This window comes from Alosa pseudoharengus, unplaced genomic scaffold (assembly GCF_046254945.1).
Source record: "Alosa pseudoharengus isolate Yale_2024_CS ecotype anadromous, Long Island Sound unplaced genomic scaffold, YU_APseudo_1.1 YU_APseudo_1.1_scf_21, whole genome shotgun sequence".
Taxonomy (NCBI): Eukaryota; Metazoa; Chordata; class Actinopteri; order Clupeiformes; family Clupeidae; genus Alosa; species Alosa pseudoharengus.
This window is the reverse complement of record NW_027468674.1, coordinates 2976293-2995404: the sequence shown is the minus strand read 5'-3', so window position 1 is coordinate 2995404 and position 19112 is coordinate 2976293. Positions and strand designations below refer to the sequence as shown.

The 19112-nt window shown below is 41.7% G+C and overlaps 1 pseudogene; it reads right to left on the bottom strand.

Moving 5' to 3' along the window:
• Positions 1–222: 222 nt before the first annotated feature.
• The window catches only part of LOC143138675 (P2X purinoceptor 4a-like), a 36663-nt pseudogene continuing 17773 nt past the window's right edge, over positions 223–19112 (bottom strand).

Below are 19112 nucleotides of genomic sequence, written 5' to 3'. Positions count from 1 at the left end.
GCATTTTGGATAACCAAAGTCCTATGGGGAGTTTTCATAGGGCATTTTACAAAATTGGCATATATTGGTCTAAAGTAAGTAGTTTTCATTCTATATTGATCTACTTTTGCACACAGCTTCACAAGACCTGATGCTAGGGCTCAGTTGTGTAAAAAAGTCATCTCAAGTGACCTAGAGGGCTGAAATGTGGTCAGTTCAGAAATGGGGCGTATGCATAAGAATTTAAGACTCATTTTCTTTCATTTCAGTGGGCTCGTCTAGTGGAACCTGCTCCTTGTAAGAGGTGGACTCCTTCTGAAACTGTGAATGGGTAGATATTACACATGTGAAGGATTTCAAAGATGTGCAATACACTGTTAAAATGATCATCAAATCAGTGTGAAATTGGGCCTCCATTTAAATAATTTTATTTAATTGTATTATTACAGATCAACACATTCACCAGCCCAAAGTTGTCAGCTTACCATTGATGTTATCTGTTCTTTGTATTGTTTCCGTTTTGCCAAGCAACGAAAGACAATCAAATCACAAACCAATGTGCCCTGCAGATAAGAAGAAATTAAAATAAACTCACTTAAACAAAAAATTTGCATCTGCCAGATTGGCGGGAATATTTTGTAATTTGCGGCATGTAGACTCTTTACACTGCATCAGTGGCAGAGCAATACTGCCACCTGCTGGTGAGACCAGCCAGACTGTGCAGGCTTGGTCCCAGAGTTGGGGACTCATTTTGTGAGGTCTCCCACATTGTGTATTATTTTGTGATGTGGGCGTTGTGTATATAGGTCTGTTAGTCTGTGGGCATTGTGCATGTAGGTCTGTGGGCATTGTGTATGTAGGTCTGTGGGCATTGTGTATGTAGGTCTGTTAGTTTGTGGGCGTTGTGCATGTAGGTCTATAGGTGTTGTGTATATAGGTCTGTTAGTCTGTGGGCGTTGTGCATGTAGGTCTATAGGTGTTGTGTATATAGGTCTGTTAGTCTGTGAGCGTTGTGCATGTAGGTCTGTTGGTCTGTGGGCGTTGTGCATGTAGGTCTATAGGTGTTGTGCATGTAGGTCTGTTAGTCTGTGGGCGTTGTGCATGTAGGTCTGTTAGTCTGTGGGCGTTGTGCATGTAGGTCTGTGGGCATTGTGTATGTAGGTCTATAGGTGTTGTGTATATAGGTCTGTTAGTCTGTGAGCGTTGTGCATGTAGGTCTGTTGGTCTGTGGGCGTTGTGCATGTAGGTCTATAGGTGTTGTGTATATAGGTCTGTTAGTCTGTGGGCGTTGTGCATGTAGGTCTGTTAGTCTGTGGGCGTTGTGCATGTAGGTCTGTGGGCATTGTGTATGTAGGTCTATAGGTGTTGTGTATATAGGTCTGTTAGTCTGTGGGCGTTGTGCATGTAGGTCTGTTAGTCTGTGGGCGTTGTGCATGTAGGTCTATAGGTGTTGTGTATATAGGTCTGTTAGTCTGTGGGCGTTGTGCATGTAGGTCTGTTGGTCTGCGTTGCGTACAGTATGTAGGTCTGTAGGCAGAGATGTATAGAAGTAGAACTACTGTACTTAAGTACTAAAAGGCTGTATCTGTACTCTACTGGAGTATTATTTTTCCTACTTCGACTTTTACTTCAGTACATATTTTCGATGAGTTTAATACTTTTACCCCGATACATTTTTTTATGTGCTGCATTGTACCTCGTTACAATTATAAAATGTAACAAATCATTCCAAACCCACACTGTCACTGCCAGAGCGGTAGCTTCTAGATGGCTCTGTCACCAGGTTTGATGAAGCTGTTTTCATTTCCCGGAGTGAAAGACAATTTGTGTGTGTGTGTGTGTGCGTGTGTGTGTGTTGACTGCAACACTTACCAAGCCGAGGAGACCCAAACCAGACCCTATGTGGACCAGTGTTGGAATAATACTAAATTTCCCAGCCTGGAATAAAATTAAAGTTTAAATTGTATTATAAAATATATAACATCCAAAAGATATAAATTTGCCCAGCCTGCATAAAATTAAAGTTTAAATTGTATTATAGAATATAACATCCAAAAGATTCTGCTCTTTAGTGATCACCACAACAGCAAAGCGCTCTTACCATTCCAAATACCATAATGTTAAAGCGAATTCCATATCCTTTGATTAAAGTTCTGGTCCTTTGGTTCGTATTTTGATATTCTGCAAACCTGTGAGAAGAGGAACAGCTTAATCAGGTGTGAAATGTAGGCGACACTAACTGAGCTTTCATTATAGTGTTGCACAAAATAAAAGCGATATTTGCTGAAATTCGTAAAAGCACAAATGTGACCTTGAATGATGCCATCCTTCTATCTATCCTCGTGACCATTATATCAACACAGTCATGTGACTGACTTGGAGGCTGTCCCGCAGCAATAGAATGCATCCGGGGACACGCCTCTTCCTCTTTGCCTCATCTGAGACCGGTGAGTATGATTTCCTTAGAAGCCAGTAATCCGCCACGTTATCGTGCAGTTGCCTTGGGTCCCTGAGGATTCAAAGTGGTCTTTCCTTTGACATTCGTTCTTTGCGAGGAGTACTTTCGCCTTTACTGTAGAACGTAAGATGTGGAATGCCCATGTCCATGAGATGTGGAATGCTGATGTTGGCTTGCCGTTTGAGGAGTGTGCTCAGTGGTCTGGGCATGGGTGAACATCCCCATGCAGTGACTGATCCTTCTCCCACCTACGTTGCCACAGCCCCACCCACTGGAGTTACAGGCTCCAATTTCAGCTTCAATATTGTTTTAGGGTCCCTATAACAGTAAGGCCCTCAGTCCAGGCAAATGCTATGGCAGAGGAAATAGCAACACCATTTCAGAAGGGCACCATTGTTGAAGTAAAGACCTCCGGCGCTTCAGCACGTACATCAAATCTTACCCATCAAGATGCTAAGGAAGTGGATCACCACTGCCAATTTAAAATCGGAGTGTCTATTTACACCCCTGGTACGAATAGCCTTGGCCACACAGCTGAGCTATTCACACCCTGTGACATAACAACAAAAAGACGTTGCTCACGTACACAAAAAACATGGCGGACATTCATTTTTTCGTCAGCAGAAAGTGAAGAATTCTGAAAGGTTTCGGCACTAATATCTGTTCAGATTAAGTTTTAGATTGAAAAGTTGTGTTTTATTTTCATAATCTTGGTTCAGTGAACACATACAACCGTAATTTTGTTAGTTAACAGAAATTTCGTCAATATGACGTTCAGCAAACGCAGTCCACTTGTGGAAACAGATAGTGCAGTGGTCACAGACATAGGTTAGCATGTGGGAGACTGGGGTTCGATTACTGTGTAATGTGTTTTGGCAGAGTGAGTGTGCATGTGTACCAACGTCTCTGGAGAGAAGGCGCGCAATTTGAACAAGAAATCAGTTCTCAAACGGAAGTTTTGATTGCAACAATTAGCTAGTTCATGCACCAGGGTGTAAATAGCATACAGTACTATATACACCAGGGTACGAATAGCATCCATTTCTAACTATACATTGATTCAAACAGCATACCTTATTCAGAGTGTCTATTACACAGCTGAGCTATTCACACCCTGTTACGTAACAACAAAAAACATGTTGCTTGTTTTTTTTATTATTATTACATTGTGTGATCAATATGCCAGAATAAATGCACCGGGGTACGAATAGAATTCACTTCTAATTGCACCAGGGTACGAATAGCATACACTGCTAATTGTACCAGGGGTACAAATAGCCTTACCCATTTAAAATACACTTTTTAGGTACAGGTCATGTAGTACACAGACACTGGACGGTACCATGTTCAGTCCTTCAGCTAAGAGGGTGAACTTGAAGAAAATAAACCTTCAACCGATTCAAGAGGCAGTCTTTTAGGGCTCCACCTGAACCCCCTCACAAGGAGGGCCACTCTTACCCCTTAAAGGGTAGCAAGAGTTCTGGCAGTCCTACAAGCTATTTGCCTCAATAAACATTAGATTTGATTTGCTTTTAGAGAATCCTGGGGATGATCTCTTGCAGCAATGATGGTGTTCCCACACAGTTTCTTCAGAGCCAGATCTCTGCAGCACTGCAAGTCATGTCTGCAAGCTCTGCCCTCATGACCAGGATGTGTAACGGATGCCAGCTAGCTTACCTGTGCTTGTGGAACGTTGGTAAACCTCACTCCTCGACGCCTCAAGAGTGCTGCTGGCATGCGAGCCAGTAGCCTGGGCTATTGGCTCAATTGTTGGCGCGCTCGCCTCCCGATCCGAGGTGCTGCTGTTTCGCGGGTTTGAGTCCGGGCGTGTGCAGGGCTGAATTGCGCAGGTTCAACACAACGCAGGTTACATTGGTGCCATGACCCGGATCGGGAGTGAGGTGTAGGGGGGTGAGTGTAATGGATGCCAGCTAGCTTACCTGTGCTTATGGAACGTTGGTAAACCTCACTCCCTGACGCCTCAAGGGTGCTGCTGGCATGCGAGCCAGTAGCCTGGGCTATTGGCTCAATTGTTAGCGCGCTCGCCTCCCGATCCGACGTGCTGCTGTTTTGCGGGTTCGAGTCCGGGCGTGTGCAGGGCTGAATCGCGCAGGTTCAACACAACGCAGGTTACATATGCATGTACAAGAACTTCTCTTGGGCAGCCTAGAACACTTGTGTCAATAGATACCTCCCAGACAGGCTGGGGAGCAGTTTGGGAAGGCAGAACCGTGAGTGGTCTCTGCGAGCCCCGAAGGAACATGAGGCACATCAGTGTTCTGGAGCTGTGGGCAGTGCATTTCGCCCTTAGGGCTCTCTTCCCCTTTATACAGGGCAAGCATGTCCTTGTGTGGACAGACAGATCTGCTGCTATGTACCATCTCAACCAAAAGGGCTCATTAATTTACTTAATGACCGTCACCATCTCTTGTCGCTCGGAAAGAGCTGAGGCGTTTCAGGCAAGAGGAAGAGTCCCTGGATGCATTAAGGCCTCTGCATAGTCGCCATTCCCGACCTGTAGCGCGACAATGTGACGTCACGGGAGCGCCGTAACCATTTATACTCGCACGTGGTGGTCGCGACACTAGTTGCAATATTCTCCTGAAAAGAGGTGTCGCTGTTGTGAAAAAGGCTATAGCTTTTCTATACGCGGTTGTGAGGTGTCTGAGAAAATAGTTCCACAATAGCAAATAAGACGGCTGGAAATCATACATTGATATATTTCTTCTATATATCTTAATAATCAACGAACACCACTAACCACTCGGTGAGTTGCACTTTTGAAAACGAACGTTAAGGGTTGTTTTAGGACATGTTTGTGCATGCCTGTTGCAGCCACTCTGAAGCAGTAAAGGCGATTCAAAACTAGTCAGAAAAGTCCACCACTGTGTCCACCACTGTAGTTCATCTAAAACAAACCAGAAAAGGGACTCAGTGCTAAATACCAGAATTTTACTTTAACTTGTTATGACAAAAACCGAATGTCACTTAATAACAGAATCGTTATGTCATAAACAATTATGACTTGTTTTTTGACTTGTTTATGACACGTTCATGACAGTGTCATGTCACTCTTATGTTGACACTGTCAAGTAAAGTGTAACCTGCTTGATATGCCTGAAAAACCACCTCATGCGAATGTAAAAACTTTATTGCAATATTTTTAAGGTTTCCATTCGCATGTTTCCATTACTCGTTTTTCTTTTCGCATTTTGGATTTGCACATTTATTAGGGTTAATGGAAACTCACCTATTGTCATTGAATTCACAAACTATGGAACCCATACCTGAAATTATATCCTGGTACAACTGTGTTGTCTGTGTCAATACGCCGGAATTTGTATCGTGGCACACACCATCTGTCTGCCCAGTCCAGATCACAGTCCCATTTGATATGAAATGCCATCACTCCACCCTAACAAGACAGAGGTTACTTGTGAAAGGCATTCATTCATAATGTGCTCCTGAAAAAGACCTTCATGTGAATTAATCATAATTATTTCAATCAAATTGATATTAGAACATTGCAGACCTCAGTAAGACATACAAGGAGACCCACCTGTGGAACCAACCCATGTCACTCAATGTTTTTATAGAACATTGAGTGACTACATGACACAGAACAATATAATTAAGAATGGCCACTAGGGTGGTAGCCTAAAAATCTAGACCAGTGGTCCCCAAACTACGGCCCGCCACCTAATTTTGGGTGGCCCCCCCAAAACATGTCCGTGGTATATAGCATCTGGCCCGCATGGGAGTACGACATCGTCAAACTATAACCTCTGTAATTTCCCCCATTCATTCTCCATGGCGAGTCTTAACAGTATACATGTAATATTCTTTTTGTCCACTGGTGGTTGTTTTGGCGCTGTTTTGCGTTTGCCATCGAAAATGGAATGAAATGTAGGCCTACCTGTAAACAATGTAAGAGGCCTATGCTGACTGCATCAGTACTCAAAGTATTCTAAAGGTTTATCAATTAATTGTTAATAACTAACTAACTTCTATTCAAGTCATATTTCTGGGACTTTCTGAGATAATTATTTCTATTTTTTATTCACTCGTTCAAATGTTCATACAAAGAGTTCACAAAGTTCTCATCAGGTGAGTGAAAGTGTCATTTCAGATGCCGGCACTTCAGAAAACTCTCATAGTTTGAGAACTTTATAGTATATTGCTTGTTCACAACTTGAGCTCTGTATGCAAAAACACAGAGTTCAGAGTTCACACATTTTGAACAAAATATACTTTTGGGACTCCCTGCTAATACTTTTGGGAAAGTCTTTTTATTAGTATTATCATCATCATCAGTATCATTTGAGCTACATTTTACACTGATATGGCATGATGGCAATATAAACACAGCTAACAATGGTATTAAATTGCAGTAGCCTATATGATTAACTGTAATGGAATATTCAACTAAGGTAGAATGCTGTTGTTCACAGCACTAAGCTATTTATGGTTACTGATATACTCCGAGTCTCTGGGCCTCTTTTAGAGCCAGGCGATTTTTCCTATGGGAAAATAACATGGGGATTTTGAATTATCGCACCTATTAAACTCTCGCGGGGATGAAAAACTCTGAAATGCAGACGTTTTCCTGAACACACTTTTGTCCTCTACCTTCGAGTGGATACTGTGATCTCCGGTACGTGAAGGCGGCACACTTAGATTTTTGCTACCCCAGAGCTAACTTGCAATGCAACTTGCCATAGGTAGTTAGCTTCAATTAACAACCAGATCTCCTTATATGAGCAAAGATGGCCGTTTTGGTTCTTTTTTGTAGGCGAACTTCAGAGGTCTATTGCGTGCAGAGGGAATTTGAAAGACAACCGATTATCCCGCCCCTCGGACTGAGCACTGCAAACGGTGAGTTCCCAGACCATACATTTTAATGTGGGTCTGGCTCGTCAGGCTACTAGGGTGGCACAAAGTCAGCCAGTCCCTGCAGGATCCTGACAGTGATAGATTGAAACTCACTGAAATTGTACTTAATATGGTGGTGTAGTTAGGTCCTTGCAATTGTGTATATTCTGTACAAAATATTTTGATATGAATGACAGAAGTGATACCAGCACATCTCTAATAGGTGGCTATCACTTTTGTTATGAAAGAACAAGTCACTGACTTCCCATTCAGTTCACTGGCAATTCATCTATGTGTAAGTTTATGATATTTGACAGGTGCTTTTGTCCAAAGCAATTTAATAGCCATTTATATTGCCCCCCTTCCTTCCCTTCTTGCCCTTATAGAATCTTATTCTTATAGAATAAAAATGTCTAAATTCATAACGTTACATGAATCGCCATTTTCTGGAAGTCCTCCCCTGCCTCTTCCACAATGTCTTTGAGCCTGAAGATCGGGCATTCTGGGTCAGTAGAGCGGTTAAAGACACACTGGTTCAAGTAGGAGCTGTTTATATGTGGAAGGACATTCCTTCTGCAATCACAAAGACAACATGATGCATTATTTTCCACATGCTTAATACTGTGTGAACAACCCTGTAGTTGAATTATCTGGTTTCTTAAATATAAAACATTGAAAAATGTATTTACCAAATGTCTCTAGGTGCATCATCAGATTCAGGACATTTTAGTCTACTTCAACTAACCTTCATTTTCAAGAGCTAAAACAGTAACTATTGTTGGCTCATATCATCCCCACAAATACCCAAGGAAGTGTATGATCATAATTCCCAAGTTTACTTTAGGTAATAAGTTTATTAGTATAAATGTACTTGTGGTACACTTGTTCACTGCAGTGCATAAGTTAAGGAACCCATGCTAAAGTTGAATAAAAAAAGGAATAACAAAATCATCTTTTGGAAATTGATCTTAATGCCTTAATTAAAATTAATGAGGAAAATCCAACCTTTAACACTTTGAGTGCCGCGTTGTTTTTGGGAGCTTTGGCCCAGAGTTCCAGCAAACTAACGTTAGCTAAGTCTTCATTAGGGCAGCCGTGGCCCACTGGTTAGCGCTTCGGACTTGTAACCGGAGGGTTGCCGGTTCGAACCCCAACCAGTAGGCCACGGCTCAAGTGCCCTTGAGCAAGGCACCTAACCCCTCACTGCTCCCCGAGCGCCGCTGTTGCAGGCAGCTCATTGCGCCGGGATTAGTGTGTGCTTCACCTCACTGTGTGTTCACTGTGTGCAGTGTGTTTCACTAATTCACAGATTGAGATAAATGCAGAGACCAAATTTCCCTCACGGGATCAAAAGAGTATACAGCGGGGAAAATAAATATTGAACACGTCAACATTTTTTTCAGTAAGTATACTTCCAGTGAGGCTATTTGCATGACATTTTCACCCGACATTAGTATTAACTTAGGTAATCCACACATATAAAAAAATCCAAACATTAATGTTCATAAGTAGAGTTATGAGTAAAAAAGTGGAATGCCACAGGAAAAAAGTATTGAACAGGCCTACTGAAATTTCTTAAATACTTTGTGGAAAACCCTTTATTTGTAATGAGCTTCAAGGCATTTCCTCTATGACGAAACTAATCAGTCGCAGTATTGAGGTGTGATTTTGGCCCATTCTTTTAAACAGATAGTCTTTTAATATTGAAGATTCCAAGGGTCCCTCTTGTAAATCCTGATCTTTAGGTAACTTCCAAAACTGTTCAATTGGATTTAAGTCAGGGCCTGAATTTCCTTTCTCTGAAACCAATTGAGAGTTTCCTTTGCTGAATGCTTTGGATCATTGTCCTGCTGGAAGGTCTAGCCATGTCTCATCCTCATTGTTCTGGTGGATGGCAAGATTCTCCCAGAAAAAATGGCTCCATTCATCATTTCTTCAACTGTATGAAGTCTGCCAGTACCATGAGATGAAAAACAGCCCCACACCGTGATGCCTCCACCTCCAAACTTGACTGTTGATATGGTATTTTTAGGGTGATGCACAGTGCCATTTCTCCTCCAAATATGTTGTCTAGTATGACATCCAAAGAGTTAAATTTTGCTCTCACCTGACCAGAATACATTCTCTCAGTATTTCATAGGCTTGTCCAAATGTTGTGTAGCAAACTTTCAATGAGCTTCGACATGTTTTTCTTCAGTCATGTGGGGTGAGTTTGCATAGGCCATGGCGGTGGAGTGCATTACCTATGATTTGCTCTGTAACAATTGAACCTGCTGCCTCCAAGTCTTTCTGGAGTGGTCCTTGGCTCTTAGGCTACACTTCTGACTATCCTTCTGACTTTCTGGTCAGAAATCTTTGAGGAGATCCTGTGCATGGCCGATTGATGATGCAGTGATGTTCCTTCCACTTTCAGATAATGGCTCCAATACTGCTTACTGGATGATTCTGAAGTTTTGAAATGCATCTGTAACCAGTTCCATTGATATGTTTTGCAACAATAATGTTGCAAAGGTCTTGGAAGAGCTCTTTGCTTTTACCCATCATGACATGTTTCTTGTGTGACAACTTAGTAACGAAAAATCTTTTTATAGCTCATCAATATGTACTAACCCAGCTTATATTAATTTGCACAGATAGGAGGGATAATTACTCTCTAACTATGTATAGATTCCAGCTCGTTCCTTGCCATTCCTTGCCTTTGTGTACTGTTTTTTCTTAGTGTGTTCAATACTTTTTCCCTGTGCCATTCCACTTTTTTACTCATAACTCTACTTAGGGAAATTAATGTTTGGATTTTTTAATATGTGTGGATCACCTAAGTTAATACTAATGTCTGTAGAACATTTTATGCGAATAGCCTCTCTGGAAGTATACTTACTGAAAAAAATGTTGACGTGTTCAATACTTATTTTCTCCGCTGTATATACTTATACTTACTATTAGGCTACATCTGGCAACCCAGAAGAGGCTAGCGTCTGGTAGTCTTGAGAACGTTCACCAGTGTTTTGATTTTTTGCCTACAGAACGTTCGGTAACAATCCTACAAATCGCTCATTTAAGTAAACCGTTTATTTATACATGCCTCCGTTCCTGAGAAATCCCAAGCTAAACAGTGGCTAGTTTTCATCAAAATCCCTGTTTTTTTCTAGAAATGAAGATATAGCGTCTTTTATGAAATATGCGCTGTTTGAGCCTAGCGAGACCTGGCGAGGCTGCCACCTAGTGATAAACCCACAAAAATAAATGGCCTGGTTTTGACCTGACTTGCATGCGTCACTGATTCGACCCAAAGCCGCAACCATTAAAAGCCGAGTTATGATAAAATGTCCATACAAAATGTGCAGATTGTGCGTTTTCATGAGTTTTCGATCATCATCTATTTCAGTTCTATTCATCATAGAGTTCCCAAAATCGCACATAAGTTGTGTTAGAGTCTATTTTCGTAATTTTAAAAAAAGCTAAAAACGCAATATTGTTTAACACATAAAGTGTTAAGGACACTTTGAGTGCTGCAATTCCATCTTTGTGAATGAATCATGTATCACAAATAAATACAGGGGGCATAAGTAAGGAACCCTCTATGTTAAATTCCCATAGAGGAAGACAGATTTTTATTTTCAAAGGGACACCAGGCAAACCTGATGCTAAACGAAACTCCCCCTAGCGTCTGTACGTGTCCATATGTGTGCGAGCCCTCGCTCGGTCTGAAGTTCTTTTCCTTTTCTTTGCATCTTCCATCAAGGGTTTTCGCTGCTTCTTTGCCGGCTCTGCCATTATACACACATTTTGCAACAATAGCTAGCATTTCGTTAGCCTGCCTCTGTGCTGTGGATGCAGGACGTAAACTGATCCTGCTTCTCGCGATGTCTAAGACTTTGTGAGACTTAAGGTCGGCGGGTACGATACACTGAACTTGTAAGCGGGATATTCTTCCTACAGGCAGTAGGGGCGGGCAATGAGTCATTTAATCATATACCGACTTATGAAGATGATTAATTAACACGAAAACGTTGCCTGGTGTCCCTTTAAAGGCCAGTTACTTCATGGATCCAGAATACTATGCATCCTGATAAAATTCCCTTGGCCTTTGGAATTAAAATAGCCCCACATCATCACATACCCTTCACTATACCTAGATATATCATGGTTTTATTTCAGTTCGCCTAATAGCTCAATGCAAATCAAAACAGATATTAGGCTTACTAAAACTATTTCATTACAAATACAAGTAAACATACTTAGACTTTTCCATCAGTATAAGTATATTAAGTATTTTTAAGTATAAGTACCAAGTATAGGCTAGATATACTTAAACCTTTATGTATACTAATCAGTATAAGCCAAGTATAATTCAATTTAGTGTATCTCTGATCAGTTAACAAAAAGTAAGCTACAGTATATGCATGTACTTAGTTCAAAATAAGTAGATTAACAAGACACTTCCATAAACTTATTTTTGCTAAGGGGTTTCCTGATCCGGAGCAAGAGAAACATTTATTTCCCCCTAGCTCTGTGAAATAAGCTCCACTACTTAAAGTGAGTTAAAAGACGTACTTGGTAAAGTGGAACCTTGGAAATCGGATGTTGTTATTCACCAGCACTGTGAAGTTTCCTGCAGCTGCTAACACTGGAGGTCTAGAGCAACATGAAGACATAGCCATCAGGTTTCAAACATGACATCAACAGCAACAACAAACCTCTCACTTCCCCTGCAGTTCTGACTACACAAAAGAATACATATCTGTTCCCCTCATTCAAAGATGATATGACACAAACAAGCTTACTTGGGTGGTTCATCGCCCCTTTCCAAGGGACACCAGGCAAAGATCTCACATGTTTTAACTGTGCGATTGAAGTTCACACATTTACCTGTCTGCATACCTGTGGAAAGTGAAGGAGCCAAAACAAATGCCTCTGTAGAGGTTACTACCATATACCACACACGATAAAAGCACATTAATACAGTAATATTCTGCCATAAATTAAAGAAAAAAAAACACACTCTCGCTTACCATTACTTCTCGAATGTTCTATTCCTTCATTGCAGTCCTTGTCTGAGGAGCAAATAGATGCTGTGCTCGGGATCTGAGTGGACAGAGTAGTCACCTTATATTTAGATTAGATTAGATTCAACTTTATTGTCTTTGTGCAGAGTACAAGTAGTCTGGAAAATCCAGACCCTGATAATCTAGAAAGATTAAGGGTCTGGCCACGAACAATGTAATGGCCCAACTAGAGGGGCGGCACCAAGCATGCATTTGAAAATCTCACTGCACGCAATTGGATAACACTAGACCAATGTTTACTCTGTATGATTCCGGACTTCTACACACAATTGGATAGCACTACGGTCAGTGGATCTTCTGGCCAATCGAATTCCGTTTCGAAAATGAAAATGAACAAAACAAAAAACAAAGGATTTTTTTATTTGCGTTTTAAAATACAAAATCGAAAAACGAGAATCAAGTTGTTTTCCGTTTTCCTAATCGTTTCAAAACATCAAAATACAAAAACCGAAATTAATCTTGAAATTTGACGATCATTAGGCTATTCAATGAAGCCTATAACATTATGGGCCCTATCATGACATTCTAAAGTGCATCGTCACTCGTCAAAAGTCTATTCAAATTTACAGACGTCCCAAGTCTCCCGGAAGTTCGGGAAGTCTCCCGCATATTGATGCGGGGCGCCTCCCTGATGCCCGCAAATTAGATCAAATCTCCCGGAATCTAGATCAAGAGCTCACACGCCAGACCGAGACTTGAAATGGCGTGTGCATCTGAGTGTAGCGCGCACACGACAGGGGGGAGAGAGAGGGGTGGTGCGTGTGCATCTGAGTGTAGCGCGCACACGACAGGGGGGAGAGAGAGGGGTGGTGCGTGTGCATCTGAGTGTAGCGCGCACACGACAGGGGGGAGAGAGAGGGGTGGTGCGTGTGTGCCTGGGCGCATCCAAGACAGAGAGCATCCTGATTGGCCTGTTTCGCTAAATAAACCGGAATCAGTTTTCAGTGTATAGGCGGGCTTTTTATCTCTTTTCTCCCGAACCTAATCAGTTTAGTGTATCTAGGAACAGGAGCGTCATGGCAGAGTCAGTGCCCCCAAAAAAGGAAAATGTAAGACCCATTTCAAAGTGTACCCTAGTAAAAAACTAGATGTACCGCAGAGCGGTACAAAATATGACCGCCGCCCAGTCCAGCACATTTTTTCCACAAAAAAGAAATCACGCTGAAAGGCCTATATGATTCTAACTGTCTAGCATTATCCACACTCAATTCTCACTGGTATCTGCTAGACAACAAGTACCAAAACATGATTAGTTCATAGTTTTCACATGTAAAATTCATTTTATACAACCCCACCTCCATCTTCTTGCCTGTTCATAATTCTGAGAAATTCTTGATTGTTTGTGTTACAGTATGTTTATGTTATGTGTGTGGGTGTGTGTGTGTGTGAGTGTGTGTGTGTGCGTGCTTGTGTGTGTGCCTGCGAATGTGCCTGTGCATGCAAGCGTACATATGTCTACTGTGTGAGTATGTGTCATACGTATGATTACTGTGAATGTATGTGTGTGTGTGTGTGTGTGTGTATCTGTTTGTGCACATGTGTGCACATGAAATGGGTTAACATAACCCCTGGAGGCAAACATACGGAAAAAAATGGTCATCCTAGGGAACTGTGAACTGTGTCTGCCCTACCCTCCTTTCGGGGGTCCAGTCCAGCGGGGGGGCTACAGATCAAAACGAAAAATGACGGTTCCATGCTATCCATGTGGGGGTACATGCCCACCAAGTTTTGTGTACCCCGGTCTTTCAGTGTCCCGGGAATCCTTGTTGGTGTACGTCACTAAATGTACACATAAATGATTTTATTGTAAGGCCCCCCATGAACGAAAGTACACAAAACTTGGCATAGAGGGTGTCATAATGATCCTACACTTTTAATTTCGTGCAGTTTTGACCTTGTCAGCCAGAGATATTGTGATGAAAACACCTAATTTTTTGCTTTTTAATTTTTAACTAGGTGGCGCTATACATGAAATAAGTGGTAATGGGATGGGTTGACATGCCCCCTTAAGACCAACATACATAAACTAGACTGCATTTCCGGCGGGAACTGCGAAAGTGTGCTTGCCCTGGTCCGGTCAGCAACGTGAGCGGACAGTGGCATACGCTATGCTGAACCTGGCTTGATCCAGGCATTGTAACAGTGCCTTTCAATGTTGGAGCAGTGGCAATATCTCAAAAGCTCTAGGAGAGGGCTATTCAACTATTGGCTTGCGGGTTGAATGCGATTTGTTGGATTTTACCTTTGGCCTGCCTTTGAATTTAGGTTCTATGACTGAGATCAAATCAATAAAATAAAATGACAGCAGTGATTGGCTGCAAAAATAAATAATGTCACGCGTCTTGCGCCTCTCAAACTGGGCTATCAGGTAACCTACAGAAGAATTGAAATTATGAAATATGACCAAGGCATTAAAAAGCTGCTTGTTTGTCAGGATACTTTTTCACTGATTTATTTAAAAAAAAAATATGAGCTATGAGTGTGAATGTTATATATTCCATCCCACAAATTATGTTTTACTGGTTTATTTGACAAATAATCTATATAGATTTGCTCTATAAAGACCTTATGTCTGTTTGGGATTGTTTTGTGAGACTGGGGTTGTTTTGAGAGCCTATTGATGTAGCCTATCTCAGAATAAAGGAATACTTCATATTACTCTAAACCACCATCTGTAAATCAACTGTATACTACTGTCTACACTGCACTATATTTCTTGACCTGTCTCTGTATGTTTCATCACCTTTCTATACTTTGCCTCACATTGCAACACAGCTCAGATCTTTGGTTGCTATGAAGCCCAGTCGTTCTAAATAGATGGTTGCTATGGCCAAAGGCCAGTTCTATCTCTGCCGTTGTCAAGCGGGCATATCGTAGAATTCTGATTAACCTTATCTTAAAACATCTTTATTTTACTTAGCCCACTTCCATACAGTGGGTCCCATTAAGAAGTGGCCACTTCATTCACGCTTACCGTGATTCACACAGCAGCATTATTAAATTAATCTGTCACCATACGCCTATGCCTACGTTTGCAAAGAAAACATTTTAATTTGATTCACATGAAACGTTACATTTCATGTACATGTTGACAATGAGTAGGCTAGTTTTGGTTGTTGGTGGTGTTATTGCATCCCTTAGTTATGCCTACAATGCAAGTTCCCTCGCGATTGGAAGCTCCTGTAGACAATAGTAGACGCATTTCAAAACATCGCGTTAGGAGTCATTGCCACTTCTTTTAAGCTGTCACAGACGTAGGTGCTACTTTTAGGTAGAGATGTGCCGAGCGAGGCTTTTGAAGCAGTGACGCTTCTACTGCCAAACTGGTTTGAAGCTTCGATGCTTTTGACACTCTACTCCACATCGCCATCTGGTGGTCAATAAAAATCATACACAACCAGCATCATCCAGATGTTTTGTATGGCCACATCATTTAAAGATACATACATATTACATTATGTGTCATTTTATTGACACCAAGTTTGTTGAGGTTTCATTGCACTGTTTGCTTGGCTGTTCTTCATGTCTAATATTATTCAATTAGGCCTGCACTATGGATAAAAATAGTGAAAAAGTAATGCACAAGAATGAAAGTGTTTGGGTTCCTGACTACACAACATTATACACACACATTGTTTGGAAACAGAAATTCACAAATACTCAAATACACATGTTGTTATGCCATATTTTTATTTAAGAATATAATTTGCTCTGCTGTGCTGGGGCTCAACCGGCTTCTTTTTTTACTGATCACATCCCCAGCCTTAGAAAATATGCGCTCACATGGAACAGATGTGCCAGTAAGAGACAGATATTTACTGGCCAGGGCATACAGGTGGGGATACACAGCCTTATGGGCTTGCCAGTATTTTAGAGGGTCTGTTCGGAGGAGATATGCATCATTTAGATACCTCTTGACCTCTATAGTGGCGTTTGCATTGCAGCTCTGGGTCTTCTGGGTCTCACTGACCCGGCTGTCCAAGAGCTCCCAAAGGTTTCCTGTGGAAGCTGGATTCTGGCCTCCCTGAGAGGTTGATGGTTCTGCTTGTGATGTAGACTGACTGATTGACCGGATTATTGTAGTACATTCACCTGTCAACAGCCGTTCAGCTTCACGGGCATTGTCTTGATTGCCAAACCCAAGGGTCTTGAAGCGGGGGTCCAGCAACATCGCTAGAGCCAAAATACGGATTGACTCCACATTCCGACATCGCCTGATGGTGTACTGCTGCAGAGCCATCCCTAATGATACAGCTGCTGGGTTGGTTGACAGGCCTGTTTTTTCAGCCACTTTGTGCTGAATCATTCTAATTATGGGAATAACTTTGGACGCTGACACCCTCTTCTCCTCAGAGAGCTCTGTTGTGGCATGTTTAAAGGGTGCCAGCACTTCCAGGCTTTGTGAGATGACCTCAAAGTCAACACTTGAAAGTGGCATGATGTCACTAGATAGACTGGCCAAGGCAGCACCAACAGGCTCTCGGAGGTCAAGGAGTCTTTGCAGCATGTCATGGGTGCTATTCCATCTAGTTTCAACTTCCTGCACAAGCTTCAGGGGCTGCCTACCCATCCTTTCCTGTGCAAGGATAAGTTTATCATTGGCCTTTGAACTACTCCTAAAATATGTTACCACCCTCCTTGCTCTGGTTCAAATTTCTGTCAATGCCTCATGTTCTTCAACTGCCTTTTTCACAATGAGGTTAAGAGTATGGGCAAAGCATGGTAGATGGCGTAGCCCCAGCTTTTCAGTGGCTGCTACCATGTTGGCCGCATTGTCGGTCACTAATGTAGTCACCATTCCAGTGAGTCCCCAGTCAGTGATGAGATGGGACAAAGCCTCTTTGATGTTGTCAGCGGTGTGGGCTTTAGGAAATTTTGCCACTCCCAGGAGAACTGATCCCAGATTTGTGTTGGCATCTGTGTAGTGGCAGGTGACTCCCAGATATGAGTCCATCATCAAAGAAGTTCACATGTCTGCAGTGAGACAGACAGCAGGGATGTTGTGTAATTGTGCCACTGCCTTTTCTTTCTCCACTGCATACTTCTCACTCATCATTGCCTTTAGTGTTTTCCTGGATGGCAGAGTGTAGGTCGGATCCAGCTTCTTCACTAATGCTCTGAAACCCTCATCTTCAACAATAGAGAAAGGCTGGAGATCTTTAACTATCATGTTGAGTAGGGCATCATCAAGCTCTTTCTTCCGTCCTAAAGATACACAATACACATACATATTAGCAGAACCCAAGCAGTGTTTAACCAAGTGAGCTAAAGTAACATGTCAGCTTTTCATAAATGAAGTTCACACTCAGTTCACATTGTGTGTACTCACAGTGCATGTTCACGGTGTAGGCGTACTATACAAAATATGTGGCCTATACAATGGAGTTCAGATACAGTAGGTAGACTATAATAGGCAATAGCCTAATATGTTCAATCTAAATTGTTTGTTTGAGGTCAGTCCTAAATGCAAAAAACTATTTTATAGTAACTATTTTATTTGTCTTTTATTAAGAGTGTTTAACTTATTTTGTGTAATTATCATCATTAATAACTTTAACTAAATAATATGGATAAAGAAATGTTACCTTCAGTTGGTACAGACTGGGCCTCTGTAGTTGGAGTAGGCCTATCGTCGTCTGCCACAGTTTGTGGATGTTTTGCACGTAGATGGCGAAGCATTGAAGATGTGTTGTTGGAATAAGACAAACTTTGATCACATATACCACATACTACTTTTGTGGGACTTTCCAGACTGAAATGTTCCCACACCAGAGAACGGGGTCTCTTGCGTGCATTTTCCATAATTAATTATTAGCGTGAATAATCTAGTCAGACAGCGTCTACAAGCAGCAAACAGTACTGTGATTGAGGAAGGACTATTATTCTTTATTGAGTGATGGTTGAGTCCGCAAAGTGTTAATCGACACTCAAACAACATGGTCATCATGGTTTTATTATTGTTATTATTATGAACAACAATACACATGCACATAAAATGTTATAGACATTGATACATTATAATTATTTAATGCATTAACGAGATAGACCACAGCGCGCGCTGTGTTTTGAAACCGGCATGACGTGTCAGTGAGGTAACGAAGCTTCGTTTCCATAGGTCACGTGACGGCCTCATTTCAAGCTAGGCTCCGGAGCACTGTTTCGAAGCAGTAGTGTTTCGAAAGCTCGGGACGTGTGTCGGGACAGTGAGTCGAGCGACCCATCCCTACTTTTAGGGCTAAAGTGCTTCGTGAATTTAGTAAAAAAAAAATAGCAGTCCTAAAGTTACACGTGACGAAGTTACGAGTGCAAGCATCTCATATCAAATGACCATGGCATTACGCTAAACAACATAAATCCCAATTAGCAGTATAGCACTACATCTCCTCCCTATAGCTAGCTAGCCACACAAGAAATTAATGATACTAAATCTCTGCTTCTCCGCTTAGCATTCTAATAACAGAAGGGGCACATTTATGTTGACCACTACAACATGACTCATTATGTCTGTAATGTTAACTGTATAAAACACTTACTTTCATAAAGGACGCACACCATCCAGCACATGGAAACCGATATTTTAGGTTCTTGGTCACAAACTCAAAACGTGTCTCTCTGAAGTAGTGATGGGCAAATAAAGCTTTGGTGAACCACTGAACCACAGCAGTGTGAACCTAGCTGGACACTAGCTGAAAAGCAAAAACATAAAAGTCCTTAGCAAACCAACATTTTTGGTTACA